Source organism: Ranitomeya imitator, chromosome 3 (assembly GCF_032444005.1).
Source record: "Ranitomeya imitator isolate aRanImi1 chromosome 3, aRanImi1.pri, whole genome shotgun sequence".
NCBI lineage: Eukaryota > Metazoa > Chordata > Amphibia > Anura > Dendrobatidae > Ranitomeya > Ranitomeya imitator.
Window position 1 is genome coordinate 152,790,285 of NC_091284.1, and position 14,489 is coordinate 152,804,773.

A 14,489-nucleotide genomic window follows, 5' to 3' on the forward strand; every position below is an offset into this window, starting at 1 on the left:
TGGAAATTATACTCTTTTGGGAAATTATCTACAGGTGTAGCAACAATTTTGATTCCATGGGTGTTTAATAGAAACAAGCAGCAATGGATGTTGTGGAGTGAAAATTGCAAATGGTCATTGTAGTCCCCAGTACATTGTAGTGTCCAGCTCATACTTCTGGGGACATGCACTCTTAAATTAGGTGAGCTCTCATCCCTACAGAAACAATAAACATGTGGACACTAAATGTGTTTAACGCACACTGTGGAGCACGGAAGGGAGGGGGGCATTTGGATTTGGGAGTGTAGAATTCATTGGATTTCTTTTGGTGGGCGATTACGCTTTTACAGAGCCTTTGTACTACCAGTAACATGAAAGCCCTCTATGGTTCCGTTAACAGAAGTCGAATCTGAGTGAGGACTTGCTTTTTTGGTGGATTGATTTCACGCTTTTCTTGGGGTCATTTTAAATAACATTTTGGAACACATTTATCCTGCAATCTACTCTGAGCACTTACTTTGGGGTTTCCATCTAAATTGCTGAGTGACGCTATTCAGATGAAAACCTTGATGGAACCACTCACTATAATGAGGCAGCAAAGTTACTTTTAACTCCACCTGGTCTCTGTTCAGAATTGTCCTTCTTTTCAGAAGTGCACAAAATTGTGGCGAATCTCACTTTTATACACGCCTAAAAAGACAGACACCTTCGGGTCATAGGTCAGACTGTTCACACAGTATCGCCATCTGCCTCCCAATAGGAATCTTCTGCCAGGGTTTCCGTCTGAATCATGTATTTCAGAGATTTACATGGAAACCCTGGTGTAAGTGCTTAGCTTGCTTACAGCAATCTTTGGGATTCAGAATAAACAAATTAACGGCAGGTGAAGAATTGGTTTAATTTATTTTGTACGCTGTTCTGTGTGCGGGAGAAGTAATTAGTTGAGATGAGCGGTGCTCGAGTCGAACTGTTCGCCAATTTCAAATTCGAGCTGTTTTGGGCGGTGTTCGAGTCGTTCAACGAACTCAAACAATTTGCTTAAAATTCGGCTGTTTGAGTTTCTGTTCGATAACTGTTCGTTCACCAAAAGCCTAACGTGATTTTCACATTAAAACTGTTTATCAATGTTAGTAGACTGTTTCAGTTTATAGTGCGTGGGGGGGGGGATAGATCTGTGCTGAATTAATGCCGATGTCCATTTTTTTTCTTTCCCGCATTTACAGTGGGGCATTGCAGTCTCTCAACCTATCAGCAGTGCACACACACACACAGCAAAGTGCATGTGATGCACACAAGCAAGGGCATGTGTCATTGGCTGTGTATGTCACATGTCCTTGCAATATAAGAACCAGCCATTTTCCCCATTGCCACTATTTCCTCACTGCTGCAGCTTAGTGTTAGATGGCACCGCTGCTGCTGTAGGTGCTATACAGTATAAGAGTGTGAATCGTGAGTGAATTTGCAGTTAGATAGAGAGAGATATGTTTAGGGAGTCGGGACTAGTTGTAATATCAGCCCTTTTCAGGGTAGGTTACAGCAGTTCATAGCACTTTTTGCCAGGCAGGTCTGTGCCAGTGCTGTGCAAGTGTTTGTCGCAGCATTTGGTGTAATCTAGCTCAGCCAATCCTTTTGGTCTAGTAGCATTGTCTGGTAGTCATCTGAGTAGCCCGCCTGTGATGCAAGCTACACTGCCTGTGTATCTAAATTTTTACCGTATCTAACCCAGTAAATCGTTTTGGGCTTAGTAGCCATGTCTGCAAGTCAGTGGAGTAGCCGGCCTGTGATGCTAGCTACACTGCCTGTGTATCTAAATTTTTATTGCATTTAACCCAGTAAATAGTTTTGGGCTTAGTAGCAGTGTCTGCACGTCAGTGAAGTAGCCCGCCTGTGAAGCAAGCTACACTGCCTGTGTATCTTCCAATTTTTTACTGCATCTAACCCAGTAAATCATTTTGGGCATAGTAGCAGTGTCTGCACATCAGCGAAGTAGCCCGCCTGTGAAGCTAGCTACACCGCCTGTATATCTAAATTTTTACTGCATCTAACCCAGTAAATCGATTTGGGCTTAATAGCAGTGTCTGCACGTCAGCAGAGTAGCCCGCCTGTGAAGGAAGCTGCACCACCTGAATATCTAATAATTATTTACTGCATCTAACCCAGTAAATCATGTTGGGCCTAGTAGCAGTGTCTGCACATCAGTGGAGTAGCCCGCCTGTGAAGCTAGTTACACCGCCTGCGTATCTAAATATTTACTGCATCTAATACAGTAAATCATTTTGTGCTTAGTAGCAGTGTTTGCACATCAGCAGAGTAGCCCGCCTGTGAAGCTAGCTACACCGCCTGTGTATCTAATAATTTTTTACTGCATCTAACCGAGTAAATCGTTTTGGGATAGTACCACAGTTTGGCCACTCAGCTCTGCTCGGTTTGCATCCATCTTTTTTTGTGCCAAAAACTACAGAGTTGCCAATTAGTTAAGCACCAAAATGAGTGGCAAAAGGCATGCTGCTGGTGGAACGGGGAATAGGCATGTTGGAAAGGGAAAAAAAGCAGAAAGACCATCTTCCAGCCAAAGTAAGATGCCTACTTCTTTTCGTGGACAATCTGATATAATCCCTTTCTTTCGACCATCGCTACGAGCATCGCTACAGACCCTTGTTCCCAAACTGTAACTCCTGTTGGTGGAGACAATGAGGAAGATGATGATGAGACTGAGATACCTGATTGGAACGAAAACTTGACGGTCAGGGCAGGAAGAGGTTGGCTCTGAGGACGACGGGTGTGAGAACACACAGGGTGATGATGACGAGGTTGGAGACCCCACTTACTGTCAACCCACAGTACGCCAGTCCATGAGGTCAGCAGAGGAAGCGGAGGAGTATGCTAGTGACGACGAGGTTAGGTTGCGCCTTCCTGGACAGAGACGGTGTACTGGAAGCATGTCAACAACTGCATCCTCAACCACAACTGTGCCTCTGAACACAAGTCGTGATGGCTCTTCAGGTCGCATGGGCTCTAAGCCTTGCATAGACTGGGCATTTATTGAGATCGCAAAGGATGACCCAACTCATGTTGTCTGTAAGATTTGTCACCAAAATCTCAGTAGAGGCCATAAAATGAATAGTTTGAGTACTTCATGCATGAACCGTCACATGGATAAGAGGCATAAGTTGCAGTGGAAAGCTCACTGTGCTACAATGCGGCCTAGTGGGCCGGGCCAACCACTGCCCCATCAAGTGCATCTGCGGCCTCTTCATCCTCTGTGACTGTGGGGACAGCAGTCGCACATGGTTTTGGAAGCAGACCTTCCACCTCTTTACTCGCAACAGCCAGTGTGATTGGCATGTCGTCAGGACATTTGCAAGTGGAAACACCTGCTGGTGTTGAGCACTCTCTGACATCGAGACCACCAAATTTTGATCAAGGCAACATAATATCTCCGCCTGCACCCTTCTCACAGACCAGCAGTGTGCCGGGGACACCCTACTCAACCCCGTCTAAGCACGGTAGCCAGCCCTCGGTCCCTCAGATGTGGACAAGTAAAAGACCATTTCCTACTAGCCATGACAAAGCTAAGAGGTTGAATTTCACCATCTGCAAGCTGTTGGCTACAGAAATGCTGCCTTTACGCCTGGTGGACACAGAGGATTTTCGAGACCTTATGTCCGTCGCAGTGCCCAAGTACCAGATGCCCATTTGCCACTACATCTCAAAGAAAGCTGTGCCTGCGCTACACCAGCATGTCACACACAACATCATTGCTTCTTTGAGAAACTCTGTATGTGACAGGGTGCATTTCACCACAGACACTTGGATGAGTAGACATGGACAGGGACATAACATGTCGATGACTGGGCACTGGGTAACTATGGTGACAGCAGGAGATCCTCCACTGCTTCTGCCTCCTCAACCTCCTCTCGGACTTCCACCTGCAACCAAAGCCTGTCCGGTAATGCCACCTGCATTCTAACTGCGCAGAAGGAATCCTGCACACCTCCTTACTATGCTGTCACCAGGGCTCAATGGCATCAGGCGGTGTTTACCTTGAAATGTCTGGGAAATGTGAGTCACACAGCTGAGGAGTTGTTGTCAGCTCTGGAGACCGAGTTCCATCAATGGTTGTCTCCACTGAACCTGCAGCCAGGGAAGGCCGTGTGCGACAATGCTGCAAACCTGGGTGCGGCCCTTCACCGGGGCAATGTCACACACGTGCCTTGTATGGCTCACATTTTGAACCTGGTTGTCTAGCAATTTTTATTCCACTATCCCGGACAAGATGGGCTTCCGCAGAGGGCATGGTCGCTGTGTGCTCAATTTCGCTGTTCGCCTCCCACAGCTCAATGACTTGCATCTCTAGAGAAGTTGTTGGTAGTGTTGAGCATTCCGATACCGCAAGTATCGGGTATCGGCCGATACTTGCGGTATCGGAATTCCGATACCGAGTTCCGATACTTTTGTGGTATCGGGAATCGGTATCGGATCCAAATTAATGTGGAAAATAAAGAATTTAAATAAAAAATATTGACATACTCACCTCTCCGGAGGCCCCTGGACATCACCGCTGGTAACCGGCAGCCTTCTGTGCTTAAAATTCGTGCGTTTAGGGACTTCCATGATGTCACGGCTTCTGATTGGTCGCGTGCCGCTCATGTGACCGCCACGCGACCAATCACAAGCCGCGACGTCATTCTCAGGCCCTAAACTCCTCATTCTAGGAATTTAGGACCTGAGAATGACGTCGCGGCTTCTGATTGGTCGCGTGGCGGTCACGTGAGCGGCATGCGACCAATCAGAAGCCGCGACGTCATTCTTAGGTCCTAAATTCCTAGAATGAGGAGGTTAGGGCCTGAGAATGACGTCGCGGCTTGTGATTGGTCGCGTGGCGGTCACATGAGCGGCACGCGACCAATCAGAAGCCGTGACGTCATGGAAGTCCCTAAACGCGCGCATTTTAAGCACAGAAGGCTGCCGGTTACCAGCGGTGATGTCCAGGGGCCTCCGGAGAGGTAAGTATATCAATATTATTTATTTTAATTCTTTATTTTACACATTAATATGGATGCCAGGGCCTGAAGGAGAGTTTCCTCTCCTTCAGACCCTGGGAACCATCAGGATACCTTCCGATACTTGGTTTCCCATTGACTTGTATTGGTATCGGGTATCGGTATTGGCGATATCCGATACTTTTCTGGTATCGGCCGATACTATCCGATACCGATACTTTCAAGTATCGGACAGTATCGCTCAACACTAGTCGTTGGGCCTGCCAGTTCACCGGCTGAAATGCGATGTGTCCACATGGTGGAATACAACTCTACACATGTTGCAGCGACTGTGGCAGCACCGATGAGCCCTGGTACAATGTGTTATGACGCATAGCCTGGGCCAACGAGATCCAGAGGTGGGGCAAATCACGCTGCAGGAGTGGTCTCAGATCAGGGACCTATACACTCTTCTGCGCAGTTTTGAAATAGCGACGAAGATGTTTAGTGCTGACGATGCCATTATCAGCATGACTATTCCAGTGATTTACATGCTGGAGCACACCTTAAACAATATTCGGAGTCAGGTGGTGGGACAAGAGGAGGAGGAGGAACAGGAGGAGTCGTATGCGGAAGGGATAATATCTCCAAGGTCCAGGCGGTCGGCATTGGAGGGTGGGGAAGAGGGATTATTGAGGGTGCATGGTAACAGCCAAACTGTTGAGGAAGGTGCAGGAACTGAGGAAGAAGTGGAGGATGAACTGGCGCTGGGCATGGAAGACTCATCAGATGAGGGAGACCTTGATCAAATTTCTGTTGTGCGAGGTTGGAGGGAGAGGGCAGAGGAAGGAAGCATGATTCTCACCTCGCCACCACCAAGACAACAAGGACTTGGTCCTCCTGGATGCGCAAGACACATGAGTGCCTTCTTGCTGCACTACCTGCAACATGACCCTCGGATTGTCAGAATCCAAAGTAAAGCCGACTACTGGGTTGTCACACTCTTAGATCCCCGGTACAAATGTAAATTTGGCGAAGTAATTCCTGCCACAGAAAGGCACAAAACACCAGTGGTGCACGTAGTGAATCTTTGAGTTCTAATTTGCCAACCATGGGACTGTCGAGTCATCACACAAACCGTAACAGTAACATCGTATCTGGTGGTAACAGCAATTTTTTCCAATCGTTTCAAGAATTTTTTAGACCATCCTTTGCAAGGCCACAGGAGACAAGAAGTCTGACGCATAGCCAACGCCAAGAGAGGATGGTACAGGAGTATCTCCAAGTTAACATCAATGCTATGACTGTGGAACTGGACCCTTGCTCATTTTGGGCTTCCAATCTAGAAAAATGGCCTGAGCTTGCCACTCACGCCTTGGAGATCTTGTCGTGCCCTGCAGCCAGTGTTGTCGCTGAACGTGTGTTCAACGCTTCTGGTGGTGTGCTGACAGATAAGCGCATGTGGCTGTCCAGTGAGAATGTAGAAAGACTAAAGCCCCCGTCACACATAGCGAGATCGCTAGCGAGATCGCTGCTGAGTCACAAGTTTTGTGATGCAACAGCGACCTCAGTAGCGATCTCGCTATGTGTGACACGTAGCAGCGACCAGGCCCCTGCTGTGAGATCGCTGGTCATATCGGAATGGCCTGGACCTTTTTTTGATCGTTGAGGTCCCACTGGGTAGCACACATTGCTGTGTTTGACACCTTACCAACGACCTCATGACAGGACGTCCCTCATTGAGGTCTGTTAATCGTCATGAAATAGCTGCCATGTGACATCGTTGTACAGGTCGCTACAGGTCGCCGCATCGCTGCTGCATCGTTGGGGAGATCTCACAGTTTGACATCTCACCAGCGACCACATAGCAACGTAGCAACGATCCCTGACAGGTCGTATCGTTGTCAGGATCGCTTTAGCGTCGCTAAGTGTGACGGGGCCTTAACGTTCATCAAGATGAACAAATCCTGGATCTGCAAGAACTTTTCTACCCCTGTGTCATCCTGGGGAGACTGAAAGCTTAATGATTTTTGAAAATCATCTCACCAACCATTTTAAGAAACTCTGTGGAAATTGATGCCACTTAAGTGGTGTCTGTGACCCAATTTTTGGAAAAAATGGAGACTCTTTTTGGAGTCCCCTTGCTGTGTTTTACATGACGTTGGCATCATCAATTCCAGGTGGGTGGGGTCGCTCTCCCCCTTTTAACCTTTAGAAACTACATACACTATGGCTTAGGGTAACACAGATGGTTGAGTCTGCAGAACTGTTTATTCATACTATGGCCTGGGATTCAGAGGTCTGCTCCAAAGCTTCAGTGTCTGCTAGTCATCAGAGTAGCCCACCCATGAAGCAAGCTACACCGCCTGTTTATCTAATTACAAATTTTTAACTGCATCTAGCCCAGGCAATACTTTGAACCTAGTAGCAGTGTCTGCTACTCAGCAGAGTACCTCACCCATGAAGCAAGCTACACCGCCTGTTTATCTAATTACTAATTTTAATTGCATCTAGCCCAGGCAATACTTTGGGCCTAGTAGCAGTGTCTGCTACTCAGCAGAGTACCCCACCCATGAGGCAAGCTACACTGCCTGTTTATCTAATTACTAATTTTTAACTGCATCTAGCCCAGGCAATACTTTGGGCCTAGTAGCAGTCTCTGCTACTTAGCAGATTACCCCACCCCTGAAGCAAGCTACACCGCCTTCTTCCTTTCTCAATCTAACCCCTCAGCTCTGGGGTATCCGCTCTCCCTCCAGCTCTCTCCTTCTCACAGGTGGACTATCGTGTTCACACTGTGGCGAATCTTCACACTGTGGCGAATCTTTTGGGCCCAGGCATAAGAAGTCATCGAGTTAATGGATAATATGTGCCCCCTTAGAAACGTCCTTGACGACCCATTCGAGGAAGCAGCTAAATGCCTCAAATAGTGAGCAGGATATGTAGCACCCCATGGGCAAACAGCGATCTATGTAGTATGCTCCTTCACAGAAGCAGCCCAATAGGCGGACACTATTCGGAGGCACAGGTAGTAACCGGAACGCCCCCTCAATGTCTGTTTTGGCCATTAGGATGCCCCTTCCCAACTTCTTGACCCGCCTGATTGCCTTGTCAAAGGAGGTACAGTATATAGTACTGTACTTGGTTCCGCGTCAATGTTGTCGTTTACTGACCAGTTCCTTGGATATGACAAATGATGGATTAGTCTGAATATATTGCGTTCCTTTTTTGGCACGACTCCCAACGGGGATACCACTACGTCTTCTAAGGAAATAGACCCACCATTGTACCTAAAGATATTTCTTTTATACATTTTTTTGTCATGACGTCTGGGTGTTGGTAGGCTGATTTCAGATTTTTACTCCAGCCTTTCTTGATTTTAGAAGGGCATGACATGCCTATATCTGTGTCTCCTCCTCTTCTTACTCCTCCACCTCTTTTCTTTGCCCATGACTATATGTACTTGTGACTTTTCCATGTGTTTGTTGTGTCTTCTGAGCAGTTTGTCAGCTTTTGGACACCTTTTAAGGGGTTTTCTATGTGTTTTCTATGTGTTTGTATGTGTTTGTGTTTGCCTGCCATTGGTTTCAATGGGGTTCGACGGTGTTCGTTGAACACGCCCCAATTCGACGAACGAACTCGAACACTAGGGGGTGGCTCAACACTAGTGATTAGACAACTTTATTCATCAGTGAAATCACAGCGATACCAGATTTATATAGTTTGTTTCTGTTTGGTTGCTGTCACACACTAAAGGATGCTTTTAAGAAAAAAAATAATAATAATTTTTGCATTGCCATATTTTGAAAGCTGCAATTTTTTCATATTTTTGCCCACAAAGTCAAGTGAGGGCTTATTTTTTGCATCACAAGTTGACATTTTTATTGCTACCATTTTTGGGCATATGACATTTTTTGACCACTTTCTATTCCAATTTTTGGGAGGCATAATGAACAAAAGTGAGCATTTCAGGGATTTTCTTTTTTTATGTCGTTCCATGTGTGGTAAAATTGATAAGCAGTTTTATTCTTCAGGTCAGTATGATTAATGCAATACCACATTTACATCTTTTCATATGTTTTGGTGCTTTTACACAATAAAAACGATTTTAAAGAAAAATTATTAACTTTTAATACTATGAGGGGCAAAAACCCCGAAACAGCTGTCTGTGGATGGATACCATGCTTGGCATAGGTGGCTTTCCTTCATAGGAAGCTGCCCTTCCCGTGGTTGTTCCTTCCAGGGGAAAGGCTTGGCTATTCACTGCTTGCGTCGAGAAACACGTGATGGTGTCTGCGCAGCTTCTTTACATGCATCTGCATATTTCCAATAAGGGATGGGGGCAGTGTTCTGGAATCACTGCGCTGAGAAACACGTGATGGTGTCTCCGCGGTGTTGGATGTTTTGGTCTCCCCAAGGCCAATCATCTGTGCCTTTATAGCCCTTTTACTAGGCACTGCTCCTAATAGCCAGATTCCTACTCCACACTGATGAGGGGCAAAAACCCCGAAACAGCTGTCTGTGGATGGATACCATGCTTGGCATAGGTGGCTTTCCTTCATAGGAAGCTGCCCTTCCCGTGGTTGTTCCTTCCCGGGGAAAGGCCTGGCTATTCACTGCTTGCGTCGAGAAACACGTGATGGTGTCTCCGCAGCTTATTTACATGCATCTGCATATTTCCCATAAGGGATGGGGGCAGTGTTCTGGAATCACTGCGTTGAGAAACACGTGATGGTGTCTCCGCGGTGTTGGATGTTTTGGTCTCCCCGAGGCCAATCATCTGTGCCTTTATAGCCCTTTTACTAGGCACTGCTCCTAATAGCCAGATTCCTACTCCACACTGATGAGGGGCAAAAACCCCAAAACAGCTGTCTGTGGATGGATACCATGCTTGGCATAGGTGGCTTTTCTTCATAGGAAGCTGCCCTTCCCGTGGTTGTTCCTTCCCGGGGAAAGGCCTGGCTATTCACTGCTTGCGTCGAGAAACACGTGATGGTGTCTCCGCAGCTTCTTTGGGCAGTGTTCTGGAATCACTGCGTTGAGAAACACGTGATGGTGTCTCCGCGGTGTTGGATGTTTTGGTCTCCCCGATGCCAATCATCTGTGCCTTTATAGCCCTTTTACTAGGCACTGCTCCTAATAGCCAGATTCCTACTCCACACTGATGAGGGGCAAAAACCCCGAAACAGCTGTCTGTGGATGGATACCATGCTTGGCATAGGTGGCTTTCCTTCATAGGAAGCTGCCCTTCCCGTGGTTGTTCCTTCCCGGGGAAAGGCCTGGCTATTCACTGCTTGCGTCGAGAAACACGTGATGGTGTCTCCGCAGCTTCTTTACATGCATCTGCATATTTCCCATAAGGGATGGTGGCAGTGTTCTGGAATCACTGCGTTGAGAAACACGTGATGGTGTCTCCGCGGTGTTGGATGTTTTGGTCTCCCTGAGGCCAATCATCTGTGCCTTTATAGCCCTTTTACTAGGCACTGCTCAAAATAGCCAGATTCCAACTCCACACTGATGAGGGGCAAAAACCCTGAAACAGCTGTCTGTGGATGGATACCATGCTTGGCATAGGTGACTTTCCTTCATAGGAAGCTGCCCTTCCCGTGGTTGTTCCTTCCCGGGGAAAGGCCTGGCTATTCACTGCTTGCGTCGAGAAATACGTGATGGTGTCTCCGCAGCTTCTTTACATGCATCTGCATATTTCCCATAAGGGATGGGGGCAGTGTTCTGGAATCACTGCGTTGAGAAACACGTGATGGTGTCTCCGCGGTGTTGGATGTTTTGGTCTCCCCGAGGCCAATCATCTGTGCCTTTATAGCCCTTTTACTAGGCACTGCTCCTAATAGCCAGATTCCTACTCCACACTGATGAGGGGCAAAAACCCCGAAACAGCTGTCTGTGGATGGATACCATGCTTGGCATAGGTGGCTTTCCTTCATAGGAAGCTGCCCTTCCCATGGTTGTTCCTTCCCGGGGAAAGGCCTGGCTATTCACTGCTTGCGTCGAGAAACACGTGATGGTGTCTCCGCAGCTTCTTTACATGCATCTGCATATTTCCCATAAGGGATGGGGGCAGTGTTCTGGAATCACTGCGTTGAGAAACACGTGATGGTGTCTCCGCGGTGTTGGATGTTTTGGTCTCCCCAAGGCCAATCATCTGTGCCTTTATAGCCCTTTTACTAGGCACTGCTCCTAATAGCCAGATTCCTACTCCACACTGATGAGGGGCAAAAACCCCGAAACAGCTGTCTGTGGATGGATACCATGCTTGGCATAGGTGGCTTTCCTTCATAGGAAGCTGCCCTTCCCATGGTTGTTCCTTCCCGGGGAAAGGCCTGGCTATTCACTGCTTGCGTCGAGAAACACGTGATGGTGTCTCCGCAGCTTATTTACATGCATCTGCATATTTCCCATAAGGGATGGGGGCAGTGTTCTGGAATCACTGCGTTGAGAAACACGTGATGGTGTCTCCGCGGTGTTGGATGTTTTGGTCTCCCCGAGGCCAATCATCTGTGCCTTTATAGCCCTTTTACTAGGCACTGCTCCTAATAGCCAGATTCCTACTCCACACTGATGAGGGGCAAAAACCCCAAAACAGCTGTCTGTGGATGGATACCATGCTTGGCATAGGTGGCTTTCCTTCATAGGAAGCTGCTCTTCCCGTGGTTGTTCCTTCCCGGGGAAAGGCCTGGCTATTCACTGCTTGCGTCGAGAAACACGTGATGGTGTCTCCGCAGCTTCTTTGGGCAGTGTTCTGGAATCACTGCGTTGAGAAACACGTGATGGTGTCTCCGCGGTGTTGGATGTTTTGGTCTCCCCGAGGCCAATCATCTGTGCCTTTATAGCCCTTTTACTAGGCACTGCTCCTAATAGCCAGATTCCTACTCCACACTGATGAGGGGCAAAAACCCCGAAACAGCTGTCTGTGGATGGATACCATGCTTGGCATAGGTGGCTTTCCTTCATAGGAAGCTGCCCTTCCCGTGGTTGTTCCTTCCCGGGGAAAGGCCTGGCTATTCACTGCTTGCGTCGAGAAACACGTGATGGTGTCTGCGCAGCTTCTTTACATGCATCTGCATATTTCCAATAAGGGATGGGGGCAGTGTTCTGGAATCACTGCGCTGAGAAACACGTGATGGTGTCTCCGCGGTGTTGGATGTTTTGGTCTCCCCAAGGCCAATCATCTGTGCCTTTATAGCCCTTTTACTAGGCACTGCTCCTAATAGCCAGATTCCTACTCCACACTGATGAGGGGCAAAAACCCTGAAACAGCTGTCTGTGGATGGATACCATGCTTGGCATAGGTGGCTTTCCTTCATAGGAAGCTGCCCTTCCCGTGGTTGTTCCTTCCCGGGGAAAGGCCTGGCTATTCACTGCTTGCGTCGAGAAACACGTGATGGTGTCTCCGCAGCTTATTTACATGCATCTGCATATTTCCCATAAGGGATGGGGGCAGTGTTCTGGAATCACTGCGTTGAGAAACACGTGATGGTGTCTCCGCGGTGTTGGATGTTTTGGTCTCCCCGAGGCCAATCATCTGTGCCTTTATAGCCCTTTTACTAGGCACTGCTCCTAATAGCCAGATTCCTACTCCACACTGATGAGGGGCAAAAACCCCAAAACAGCTGTCTGTGGATGGATACCATGCTTGGCATAGGTGGCTTTTCTTCATAGGAAGCTGTCCTTCCCGGGGAAAGGCCTGGCTATTCACTGCTTGCGTCGAGAAACACGTGATGGTGTCTCCGCAGCTTCTTTGGGCAGTGTTCTGGAATCACTGCGTTGAGAAACACGTGATGGTGTCTCCGCGGTGTTGGATGTTTTGGTCTCCCCGATGCCAATCATCTGTGCCTTTATAGCCCTTTTACTAGGCACTGCTCCTAATAGCCAGATTCCTACTCCACACTGATGAGGGGCAAAAACCCCGAAACAGCTGTCTGTGGATGGATACCATGCTTGGCATAGGTGGCTTTCCTTCATAGGAAGCTGCCCTTCCCGTGGTTGTTCCTTCCCGGGGAAAGGCCTGGCTATTCACTGCTTGCATCGAGAAACACGTGATGGTGTCTCCGCAGCTTCTTTACATGCATCTGCATATTTCCCATAAGGGATGGTGGCAGTGTTCTGGAATCACTGCGTTGAGAAACACGTGATGGTGTCTCCGCGGTGTTGGATGTTTTGGTCTCCCTGAGGCCAATCATCTGTGCCTTTATAGCCCTTTTACTAGGCACTGCTCAAAATAGCCAGATTCCAACTCCACACTGATGAGGGGCAAAAACCCCGAAACAGCTGTCTGTGGATGGATACCATGCTTGGCATAGGTGACTTTCCTTCATAGGAAGCTGCCCTTCCCGTGGTTGTTCCTTCCCGGGGAAAGGCCTGGCTATTCACTGCTTGCGTCGAGAAATACGTGATGGTGTCTCCGCAGCTTCTTTACATGCATCTGCATATTTCCCATAAGGGATGGGGGCAGTGTTCTGGAATCACTGCGTTGAGAAACACGTGATGGTGTCTCCGCGGTGTTGGATGTTTTGGTCTCCCCGAGGCCAATCATCTGTGCCTTTATAGCCCTTTTACTAGGCACTGCTCCTAATAGCCAGATTCCTACTCCACACTGATGAGGGGCAAAAACCCCGAAACAGCTGTCTGTGGATGGATACCATGCTTGGCATAGGTGGCTTTCCTTCATAGGAAGCTGCCCTTCCCATGGTTGTTCCTTCCCGGGGAAAGGCCTGGCTATTCACTGCTTGCGTCGAGAAACACGTGATGGTGTCTCCGCAGCTTCTTTACATGCATCTGCATATTTCCCATAAGGGATGGGGGCAGTGTTCTGGAATCACTGCGTTGAGAAACACGTGATGGTGTCTCCGCGGTGTTGGATGTTTTGGTCTCCCCAAGGCCAATCATCTGTGCCTTTATAGCCCTTTTACTAGGCACTGCTCCTAATAGCCAGATTCCTACTCCACACTGATGAGGGGCAAAAACCCCGAAACAGCTGTCTGTGGATGGATACCATGCTTGGCATAGGTGGCTTTCCTTCATAGGAAGCTGCCCTTCCCATGGTTGTTCCTTCCCGGGGAAAGGCCTGGCTATTCACTGCTTGCGTCGAGAAACACGTGATGGTGTCTCCGCAGCTTATTTACATGCATCTGCATATTTCCCATAAGGGATGGGGGCAGTGTTCTGGAATCACTGCGTTGAGAAACACGTGATGGTGTCTCCGCGGTGTTGGATGTTTTGGTCTCCCCGAGGCCAATCATCTGTGCCTTTATAGCCCTTTCACTAGGCACTGCTCCTAATAGCCAGATTCCTACTCCACACTGATGAGGGGCAAAAACCCCAAAACAGCTGTCTGTGGATGGATACCATGCTTGGCATAGGTGGCTTTCCTTCATAGGAAGCTGCTCTTCCCGTGGTTGTTCCTTCCCGGGGAAAGGCCTGGCTATTCACTGCTTGCGTCGAGAAACACGTGATGGTGTCTCCGCAGCTTCTTTGGGCAGTGTTCTGGAATCACTGCGTTGAGAAACACGT